This window comes from Morone saxatilis, unplaced genomic scaffold (genome assembly GCF_004916995.1).
Source record: "Morone saxatilis isolate NCDOM2014 unplaced genomic scaffold, NCSU_SB_2.0 Contig22, whole genome shotgun sequence".
In the NCBI taxonomy this organism is placed as follows: Eukaryota; Metazoa; Chordata; class Actinopteri; family Moronidae; genus Morone; species Morone saxatilis.
In genome coordinates this window covers 26038194-26050368 of record NW_023339785.1, presented here as the reverse complement: position 1 = coordinate 26050368, position 12175 = coordinate 26038194, and the positions used below count along the sequence as shown (strand labels likewise).

Below are 12175 nucleotides of genomic sequence, written 5' to 3'. Positions count from 1 at the left end.
AACGATGCAAACCATAACTGAAACTGACTGAAACTGATGGAAACTGATGAAACCTGACCGCACGCTCCTGAGGTTTAATGTGAAGCAACATTTACTGAACTTCTATACTTAGTTAAAACCCAGGCTGCAAGGGAGGAAATCATTTCAGAGCTCAAACAATCATAATCAATAAACCTGAATCACCATTAACAGTTTATTGACACCAGCTCTCTTTCTGTGCGGTTCATTAATGTCATAAAACACACGGCTCTGTGATGATGTTTCTGAGTGAATTGATTGATTCACTCGATTGATACCATGATCTGAGTGGACAGGTTTTCTAATAAGTCATCCAAGTGTCAAACGTCTTACTGGCTTTATAACGGTTAGACGTGAAACCTTCTTTTAAAGGAAGGAGTACATCAGAACAACCAGCAATCCATTACTGATCAGTAATCTGAATGGAAGGTAAAGGATTGATCAGAGACGATTGATCAGTGATTGATCATCCTGATTGATCAGTGATTCTGACACCGATGGATCCGAGAACTGCTCCGGACTCTTTGTTTCAATTCAGCTTTTAATCACAACTGTTCACTGCACTCGCTCTTCCTTTCATCAGATTACCCTTGCTGCTTCTTCCATCAGGTTATTAAACTCCTTCATCAACTTACACTGCCTCGTCTATCATCAGCATTATTAAACCCTTCTCATCACAGGTTATTAGAACATCCCTTCTTCCATCAGATTACACTGCTCTTCTTCATCAGGTTCACTCGCTCTTCTTCATTCAGGTTACACTGACTCTTCTTCATCAGATTACACTGCTCTTCTTCATCAGATTACACTGCTCTTCTTCAAACTCAGATTATTAGAAACTCCTCTATCATCAGGTTACGCACTGCATCCTTCTCCATCCAAGATTATTAAACTCTTCCTTCATCCAGGTTACACCTGCTCTTCTTCCATCCAGATTTACACTGGCCCTTCTCATCAATTAACTGCTCTGTCTTCATCAGGTTACTTAAACTCCTTCTTCCATCAGGTTTCACTGCTCTCTCTTCATCAGAGTTACACTGCTCTTCTCTCATAAGGTTATTAAACACGTCTTCTTCATCAGGTTATCAGACTCTTCTTCATCAGGTTACCTTGAGCTCTTCTTCATCAGAGGTTATTGAGCTCTTCTTCATCACAGGAACACAGACAGCTTAGCTTAGCTTAGCTTAGCTTAGCTTCAGCGCGCCGCTGTTTAAACTGTTTAATCTTTGTTCTCACAGAGTTTAATCCCACACGCAGCGGTGTTCCCTGAGGAGCAGCAGGAGCAGCAGGAGCAGCAGGAGCAGCAGGAGCAGCAGTGTTTATGTTTATGAGTGAATTAAAGAGCAGCAGAGGCTAACGCAGGAAGCTAACAGCTCGCTGAAGCAGCTGAACCTAACGAGCCTCCGTTAGGTTCAGCTGCTTCATTTAACGGATAAAAGCGCTCACTACGTTATTACTCACTGCGCAGACAGTGCGGGAGAACTGCAGCCTGTCGGTACCGGCGCCCTGCGGCGCTGTAATGAGGCACTTTAACCGGACTTTACCGGGAGTTTGACTCACCTGCAGCTCGCTGAAGTGACTGGAACCGCGGAGGACGGTCACGTGGGATATCCGAGGGCACGGGCCTCCTTCCGCCGCCGCTGATTGGTCGACGACAGCGACGCTTTGACGTTTCCTGTCAACTGTCAGCAGCTGATTGGCTGAAGGAGGGCGGGACAGTGCCCGCCCCCGCGGAGCTGAACCTCGTGGACAGCGCTGATTGGTCGAGCTGTCACAGGAAGTGGGCGCTGATTGGGCGTGGTGAGGCTCGCCTGCTCAGATTGAAACTGATTTTATAATAAGACGGAGAGAAAATGACGTAATCAGGATATAAGGCGTTATTTATAAAGTATTATAACAAATAATTCATTTTTATTAATACATGTCTTATCTCACTTCTTTGTGTTGTGAATTTGATCTGTATTATTTTAAAGAAAGGGGATAAATGTACAGATCTAAAGCACTAGCTCTTCATCATTCTTTACATCTCTGAGGGAAATTATACATTCTTTATTATATATCTGAATCCTGTCTTTATTTGTAGCTGCTCAGAGTTTATTTGCAAAACATACCAAAAACAAAATCATAAATAGGATGAAGTGCAATTGTAAATGGAGCCTTAATGGAAATAAATGCACAGAAGATCAATAAAAGCACAGTTTGAATATTATATCCAGCTTCTAGAAATGGAGGATTTGATGTTTTTTCTTGTCTTAAATTGCAGAAAACTGAATCGTTTTGAGCTTTGGTCCATTGATTTTGAAGGTGTCACGTTGGATTCTGGGTAATTGTGACAGCATTTCTCACAATTTTACTTTTTACAAAGCAAACAATCAATAGATTAACAGAGAAAATAATCAGCAGATGGATCCATAATGAAGATGATCATTAGTTTCAGCCAACTCCAACAGTAAAATCCTGCTTTTACATTAATGCCTGAGTCAGAATAATAATCAATGCAGGACTTGTAATTAAGTTTATCTTATTTTTTTACAGTATTAGTACTTAGGTTAATTAGATTAATGATGAAACTTTTTAAGTTATTATCGAGAAAACAACAGCGGGGTCATCCTGTTGTTTCAAAGTGAGGGAACTGATGTTTCAGTATGTAAAGCAGAAGATGATCTGAGTGTTTTATGATTATTTATATTATTTAATATAATACTTCCAATAAAGTGTAATAAAGGTTTTTTATTCGCTCTCTCTCATTCGTGTTTGTACATTAACACCAGTAAAGCTCCTAATTAACAGGTTGTATCTTGTTGGTTTAATCTGCACACAGACTTCTGTTTGTGGAGTTTTTCTGTGGAGTCGCGTGTTGGAAATATAAATAAATGTATAAATAATAATAACAGTGTAACGCAGTCGTGATGGCCCCAAACCTGCAGGTCTTTTCATCCAGTTCCAGTTCATTCCCTTTATTCTGAACCGTTCGGAGCATTTCAACCAGAAATAAATTGGTTCAGAAGCTGAAAGGTTGTGCAGCTGGAACCAAACAATAGCAGTTCTTCACTGAAGTGGAAGCGAAGGGGTCGTTGAGCTTTGTGCGACGCCCTCTGTTGATGACGCATCCTTGATTACAACTGAAAACTGGAGGAAACGAGTTTGCCATCCTGAATGAAACCAGAAGAACCAGAAGAGCAAATTCAGCTCACCTAAAACCACAGACTCTATCAGAAGCAGATATAATGTGTTCATCAGTGTATGTTACAGTGTATGGACAGAGCCACGCTAGCTGTTTCCAGTCTTTGTGCTAAGCTAAGCTAACTGACTCAGCTGTGCTCTCATTTACTCAAACACAACCTGAGAAGTTACTAGTTAGTTTTTTTCAACAGATCAGTGTAGTTGTGTCCCTGTAGACCCTCTGGAGGACCCCAACCCCTATGTTGGGACCCAGTGGACTAAACTAGCTAACTGTAGTTCAAACAGTAATTTGCTGCTCAAACATTGATTATTATTATTATTATTATTATTATTATTGTTATTTTGGCCTTTTACTGCCTTTAATTGATAGTCACAGCTGGAGATAGACAGCAAAGGGCCACAGGTCGGATTCTAACCCTGGGCCGCTGCAGGACTCGGTCCATGGTCGCCAGCTCTAACAAGTGAGCTAACCGGGCGCCCAAACATTGATTATTTATTAACAATCTAATAATGCCACACAGAGTCAGTGCACTACACTGTCTGTGTAGATATTGTAAATGTAGTTTCTGACTGTTTGTTTGGATATAATATATATGGTTGAGTCTTGATTTACTTCTTTAGAAAAACTTTAATCTTTGAGTTTAAAAAACAGAAAAATCTGTGTTTTCAATTTTTTTTCCTTGTGTTATATTTTAAAAACACCTTTTATTCTTTTCTTACATACTAGAGTCTAAGTTTGACTTAAAACAGTTGCTGATAATACTTTTGTACTTTTACTTCAGCAGGATTTAGAATAGATGATTTTCTGAGTATTTTTACATTGTTGTACTGTTTCATTTAAAGATCTCAGTACTTCTTCCACCACTGTTTGTAATGACAAGACAGACATTAAGCATATTTAAATTACTCCTTTAATCCTCTCACAGTGCAGAGCTGTGAGAATCATGTGATCTTCATCCATGTGACGTCACCTGAGCAGAACAACAGACTGCTTTTATTTTCTAAGATTAATATTCCATCTTAAACTCTTAATTTGGCAACAATTGAAGCTGAAGACTGGGCTTTTATTGTGAAAACCACCTTTTTTTCACTCATGAAACTGAACTGAATCAGTCCGTCCTCAGTTCAGTGATGTTGCTGTTTCGTCACTTTCTCTTTGATGAAACCTGATGACATCCCCAGAAATCAGCCCACCTCCCCAAACATCTAAAAATAATTATTATGAAATCCACTCGAGCCAGCGCAGCGAACAAACCTCCATTAAAAGAAAAAGGAAAATCATTTAAATGTCTGTCTTTATTACAATTCACAGATTGGGTAGAAGTTAAAGATCATTTAAATAGAGTTTATCTAAAGGGTACAAAAGACAAACACAAGAGTATAGCAATGCATTCCAGTGCATCTTACAAAGAACAGAAAAGAAGAGGCGGGACGTTTCCTGAAGCTCGGAGGCGCTCAGCTCAGATCTGAGAGGTTCTGTTGGGTCTGTGAGTGAATCCACGTGTGACAGAAAGGGTGAGATAAATAATAATTACAGTCTGGGAGGTGTTGGAGGGAATGTTTGCCCCTTTAAATGACTGGTTCTGTTCCCTTAAATCAATAATTGGTGCTATTTAACAATAGAGAACTGGGTTTGTTGGTGTGACTCAATTTGTGGGTTAAATTTGGTTTTATAGAAAATAATGTGTGACAGATGAGTCGAACAAAGAGGTCCAAGACTAGGACTAGAATGCTGTTGACATTGACAATGAGATTTTAAGAATTTAAATGTATTAACACCTGGTTTTCTGAACAAGTGCTCTTCACTAATAGTTTTATTTTGAAGGAGGAAGTTACTTCAGAAAAAACAACAACATGACCGACCAGTTCGAGACAATGAATGTCTGGAGACTCGAGTACTACAGCGACTGTACAGTGCCATCAGAGATTCCTGCACACGGTCTCACTCACTGCTGAGAAAATATTTTATTATACTAACAACATTTTATCAGGTTTATCGGCAACTTAAAGCTTCACAACCAAACCAGCTTACAGTGTGTGTTATAATAAAATATAATTTTTAATAATATATATAACATATCAAAATCTTATTTCCCTATCTTTATAATTTCCAGCCAGTCGGAACATCATTAAACACATAAACTGTCAGTGTTGGCGTGTTACTCTTGAAATGTAGCTTTAGCTAACTTATTAGCATCTAGCTAACTAATGCTAACTCACAAGCTAACTCCTGGATATGATGTTTACATGGATAATTATTTCCGTGTTTACAAGATCTTAACAGTACGCAGGTTTCTCATCACCTGTTCTGAACCTCAAAGAATGAAACCTGGATCAGGTCTTTATAAGATCTTATCCAGGTCTCTGAAACCAGGATGTTTACACGCTCAACACGTAACTCCAAAAACCTGATCCAGGATACCTGTGCTAATATAAACACACTTAATGTAACTGGAAAATATAATAAATGTTTTTTAAGGTTAACATTACATAAGTAACGTGTAGTAAACGCCAGAAGTATGTGGACAGCTGATCTTCCTCCGTATAACCATCATTTTCATTAACAAGCTGCTTTCAGTCACCAGATGTGAACCAGCTGCAGGGAACATCCACTAAAGAGGTCCAGCACTGATGCTGGTGATCAGGTCCGACTCACAGAGGGGTTGGATGGGTTCAAGTTCTTCGGCACCGAACTGGGAAACGGTTTCTTTATGGAGGCTTTGTTGTGTTGAAAGAGACACAAATCTGGAAGAACATCGATGTCTAAAAGATCCCTGTGTGGAAGTTCACTGCAGTACACTTCAAACCATTCAGTGTTATAATCAAACTGAAATAAATCCATCCGGTGCTCAGGGAGCGAAGACGATCAGCGGAGGCACCAAATATCAAATTTAAGGGAACAAAAAAGGTCTGAAAAGTTGCACAAATGATTCATTTAAGGGAACATTTGTGTCGTCTGAGCCAATGTGAGTCTGACTGAAAGTGGGAAAAGACAGCGTGTTTACGGAAAAATACAATTAAACTATTGGAGAATTTTATAATTTAACTATTTATTAGAGACTGAAAACGGAAAGAAAGACAAGAAAAGATCTGAATCTGTATTTCTGCACTGGACTACAAGTACAATAAAGTACAGTAAAGTACTACAGAGCACAGCAGAGGAAACTACTACTACTGTATAGAACTGTAAAGTACATTAGAGTACGTAAGAGTACTATAAAATACATCAGAGTACTGTAGAGTACATCAGAGTACTGGAAAGTACCTTAGAGTACTTTATAGAGTACTGTGCAGTAGATTTGAGTACTCTAGAGTACTTTAGAGTACTGTAAAGCACTATGAAGTACTGTGCAGTAGAACAGAGCAGTCAGTGACAAGGCCTCAGTAAACTTAAAATAAAACAACTTTTAAAGATTCATAAAAAAGAAAAGGATCAGCTGTCATCGTCAGTAGTTTCAAGCCACAAAGATGTGAGAAGGTCCGAGGTCGCAGCAGAGGATTCTAGGTATTTGTTGTGGCTACATGTTTCAGTCTGGGGCTCGTTTCTGTTCTGCTCTTCGTTAAGGCAAATCGCTCACTGATGGAGGGAGAAGGTGTAAAACCCGAGCAGCAACGACAGACACATATCGACACACTGAGGGCATTCATATGATAGTGTGTACATCTCTATGCATATACGCACATACAGGGGTACTGAGGGGGTACTGAAGGGGTATACTGGTGGGAAAGGGTTGGTAGAAAGGTCTGGACCGACCATCTGCTCATAGAAAGAAGCCTTTGAGTCTTTTGAAGCAGCAGTTTCAGCATCAGAAGTGGAGCGGCGCTCTCGCTGCCGCCTCCACAATCACCAGTGTTTAACATTTACTAACTGTATGTACACATAAATACAGACTCTTCAGGTTAATTACAGCATCATTTCTCTTTTTGCATGTCGTGGCAGACGCTGTTATCATCAGCTGTGTGATCTGTGTTTTCAGTCTCTGATCCAATCAGCCCTGCAGTGGCGAAGTCCGGCCAGATGGCGGTGCTGTGGCACCGCGGTGGGGATCTGGTGAGCAGGACGGCAGCTGATGAGCCTCCGGTCAGCTCAGCTGAACGCTCGGAGGTGCTGAGGTATCGCTGAGGGGGGAGAGGAGCTTCAGTCTGCTTTCTTTATGAAAATCTGAGAGAGACCAGACAAACCAGAGGAACCAGTAAGAGTTGGATTCAGGTAAATGACCCAGTGTAGACTGTTAGTCTGTTAGAGTGATACTGATATTTAAAAGTTGTTATGATCCAGATATTTTTGGATTAAAGTTTAACACCAACTGGACTGAAAGGTGTACACACAAAAATACCCAACTATGGAAGGCCAAGCTGCTCAAAATTATAAGACATGTTGTCAACATGTTATTATCTTCAAGTTTCAAAGCATTTTTTATCATATTCACTAAGCCACAGAACATTATGTTCAATAAATATGTAAACAGTGAATACAACAAACTGAGCCGCTATTCATTCTAACTTCATTCGTTCTTTTTGTAACAGTGGCGGGGAAGTGTTTGGTGTTAAATTAATTAATGGCGAGTATAGTGTTAATGTCGGGATTATAAAAGCCTCTCAAACTGCAGTTCTACATCACGAGGAGCTACAAGTCTTCAATAAACCCAGATGAATGCATTCTTTAAAGGGTTAGCATGGAGCAACCCTCAAAGAGAGGTCAAGAGGTCAAGAGTCAGGAGTTCACGCTAAAACATTTGCATGCCACAGTTTGAAGTTAATCCTTTAACAACAATCCTATTTTTGGGGCTTAAATCAAAACAAATTTTTTGTTGTTTGACTGTTTGGAGGAACCACCCGCTGTAAACATTCATCTTCCTGGTCGCAATCTTAGGAACGCTGGCTGGTGATCCATTTATCTAAGGGATGTTTGTGAAAATGATTACAATGACAAGACTCTAATCGATTGATTGATACATGTCACTTATTGTATGTTCATATTGATACAGTTCTTCAGAGTGCTTCTTCCCATTAGTCGAGAGATTCCTGGAAACCCTTCAATGGTCTCTTAAATCTTACATCCTTACATCCCCTGGAACTATTTCCACCTCCTCAAGGACCCCTAAAACCTTGTCCGAGACCCTGGGAAACATCTTCTTCAAGTTCCATCTAGAAACCCCCTCAAGGATGCCTGGAATCCCACTGAACATCATCCTGCAATGACCTCTGAACTTTCAAGCCCTCCTGGAATCTTCCTAAAACCCTCTGATTTTCTAGAAGGCCAGGATGCCTGAGACAACTGGAACCTCTTCAAGGACCTCTTGAACCATCGTAACATCACCGGGACCTGGAGGACACACTGAACTCTCTCCAGGATTCTTGGAACCTCATCAAAGACTCTTTCAACCTCCCTGAAACTTGTGCAACCCTCGCAGGCATCCCTCAAACTCAGCCAAACACAGACTCATGTAAGGTTCTTTGAGGGCTTAGAACAATCCTTACAACCCTTTGAACCTCTTCAAGGACGCCTTGAACCATCACTGGGACCTGAATGACACACAGAACACTCTCCAGGATTCTTGGAACCCATTCAAGAACTTAAAAAAACTCTTTAAAATGTATGCAACCTTTGATGGGATGTAAACAAACACTCCCTCCTTCCAATCCTTCCAACCCTTTGAGCCGCTTTAAGATCACCAGGTACACCCGTTTACTAAAATCAGGAATCTTGAACCCCCCCTGTGGCATCAGAAACCTCCTCAAGGACAATTTTCTTCAAAGTTCAGGAAGTAACTTTGGATAAATGTCTTGAGTTGGTTTTAATCTGGTTCCAGTCACCGGTCCAGGCGGTCTCACCTCGCTGAGGATCACCCAGACCGGCGAGTCCGTCATCACTGAGAGACGCATGGCCTCCAGGGGCCCGAATGTGGGGTCCACCTCCCCCTCTGCGATCCCGTTCTGGAAGTTTCCTGGAAGATATGAAGATCAATCTTAATATTGTTTGTATTGTTGATATTCGTCGGGCTCATTGTTCTTCATTTATTTGGTAAATGTTTTATTGTAATCAATGTGGATGTTTTGTATTAATCACTACTCATCGTTTCCGACATTGATCATTCATTATACTCTGCTGAACATTTGGTCTTTTTTAGACATTTTCTCTTCTTTGTGTAACCTCGGAAGCAGCTAGAATTGGACCAGAAATCCTTCCTCTGCTCCTGCAACAGTGATGAACTCAAAAGTTAAGAGTTAGTATCAGATGTTTTTAAAAGATTTGTTCCTGGGTTATTATTTATTTATTCATTTGTTGATGGAGGTGAGTAATTAAGGGGTTTTTATGCTTTTTGTGCAGATTTGAAAGGTTATTAACGGTCATTTAGACCCATTACATTCATCCAAGTCCATTAACGGACCCCTGTGGTTCTGTGATGATTTTTTTTGTTTTCATACATTCCGTTGCCTCCATCAGGATCCATCTGGCCTCCCGCGGCTGTTCGGCCCTCTTCCAGCTCAGTGAAGGTTGGTTTTTGGTTCAAACTCAACAGAGCGATAATCCCTCAGAGGATACCGGGATTATCGTGTTGGCAGCGATGCTTCCAGGTATGGGTGTGACCGTAATCCCAACAAAGAGCAGCGTCTGGGGTGTGTGCGTGTTATTGTTTATCACAGGGTATAATCTGTTGTTATTGTGGGTATTATGGCTTTCATTCAGTATCCACAGATATGTGTACGGCTGCTGCCTGAGAGCTGCTCTCACACACTGAGACAATGAAGACAATAAAAACAGAATCAGACACAGAATCTGTCTGGTCTTTATTTTCTAATGTGAAGCCTCCACTGATGGAAAGTACAATTTTGAGGTGATTTACTTGAGTGTTTCCATTTTATGCCATTTTATACTTCTACTCAACTTTATTTTGACAGTTTTAGTTACATTGCAGATTGATGAACGTCCGGGGATCAGTAATTAAATTCTGTTTAGAAAAAAATAAGCATCTTCCCTCAGATTTTCTTTGAAAAACACTGATTAGACGACTCAGCAGTATATAAAATCATTAAAATGAGCTCCACATTTACCAGCTGCAAAATTAAAGTGCTGAACACATTAATTCATCAATAATTATAATGCAATAATATCATGTATATTATTCTGGAATGGTTCATTCTGCTTTTACTTTTGGTTCTTTTGGCTTCTCATACTTTTGCGACATTATGAATAGATGTCTTTAACTGGTAATAGAGTATTTCTACACCGTGGTATCAGGCTCAGTGTTTCTCTGCAAAAGGAGGACAACTGAAGGCATCACGTCGAAATTAATAGAGCGAAGGAGAGCCGGCCGCATCGATCCACCGACTCATCTGAAAAATTGATGAAGGGGATAAAGAGCTGCTGGTAATTTATGATGTCAGATTGAACTTGCCCTCCTCTCCTCCTGCATATCTTTTGTTTCCTTAAACCTTCTCTCCTCCTTCAACTCCAGATTTCTTTTTGTGTTTTTTGTTTTGAGGAAGGATGGAAAATGAGGATTCCCAGAGAACCGAACAAATGGAGACTAGCAGTAGCTTCATATTCAGTCATATTATATATATACATATATAGTGTGATATTAGTACTTTTACTTAAAGCTGCAGTTGCTATTTTTATAAAAATAACTTTTTGTCATATTTACTGAAACTTTCACTTTTTCAAGCCTCATGTGCGAAATATATATATCTGGATATGAATATTGTTTTCTGTGCATTTTAAACATTTTAATTGCTTTTCAGCTAATTCTTGTGAACCCAACATACCACAAAGTGTGCAATAAGTCTCCTGTAGAGTATAAAAATCTTACAGTGCCATTGTACAGAGAGCTTTTAGGATTCTTTACCAATGCCCCCAGAAATTCTCTTTTTGTCCTATAAATCCTGATGGTATTTCACAACATTTACATTCCCTCTGTTTATTGTCCATGATTTAATGATGGAAGGCAGTGCACAGCACACCATACAAGGTGTAAAAAAATTAGCTCTAACAGTGTGGTTGCATTTCCTACTGCTCACCAGCAGCGGTCATTGGCTGATTAGAGAAGAGGAGAGAAGACTCTAGAAGATTGATGGCCACTAATATGATTTGTGTTTTTGATGTATTTATTTCATCTAATGGTATTATGAAGGCAAAATAAGGGGATTTATTTAGATTTATCCAATGTTATTTCATTTTTTTACGGGTTGCTAAGCATGAAATAATGTGGGAGGCTGTTTCTTTAGCACTCCTACCCCTGTGGGCCCTGCATGATTGTAATGAGAAGTGGCACTTTCATTCTGGTTTAATTCATTGATTAGAATGCAGAGACAGACTTGATTAAAGGGGAGGAAGGGTTAGTGTTGTATGAGAAGGTCCCGGCAGGAAAAGCATATACAAGTGAAGCAGAATAGAGGTATATAGCACTAACTTTCTCACAAAGTCTCTTTCATATCAGATTTAGACAGCCAATACAGGGAGATTTTGGCTGTTTATTTGCTATGTTTATAATTTTCTTGTTTGTTTTTTCAATTATATTGTGGTGAGAAAGCCATAGACAAAGCCAGCAGTCATGGATTATGTTCACAAGCATACAGAGTACAGGACTTTGATACCGGAGACCAGGTTCACATTGCCTTTTTTTTTTTGTTGCTTGTTTTGATGTCAGATCAAGTTTCTTTCAATTATGATAATATGATGACATTTTATAGGCAGTTGATTAACAGGTTAATCAAGGAAATCATCTGTAGTTTGATCCATATACTTTCAGGAAAAAATTTGGTTCCTCTGGCTCCTCCTAATGTTTCTAATGGAATTTGCAAGAATCCATCGGGGCTGCATATTTTGGTCACTATAGTAGATAGATTATATTTTTCTGCCATTACATATTTTCACAGATTGTCTGTCTCGTGTATACGACGGAGTATTAGGGCCAGACTAAGAGAAAAAAATATTTTATTTTTTGGGGAAATTACGAGAATAAAGTCATAA

At 39.6% G+C, this 12175-nt stretch overlaps 1 long non-coding RNA gene across 1 annotated transcript; it reads right to left on the bottom strand.

Annotated features, from left to right (window-relative positions):
• Window positions 1-4482: 4482 nt before the first annotated feature.
• LOC118333693 lies at window positions 4483-10843 on the bottom strand. The gene is made up of 2 exons (XR_004796983.1): window positions 9037-10843; window positions 4483-7363 (listed from the first exon to the last, which is right to left on the bottom strand). It is a non-coding gene; the product is annotated as an uncharacterized LOC118333693 (long non-coding RNA).
• Window positions 10844-12175: the final 1332 nt, after the last annotated feature.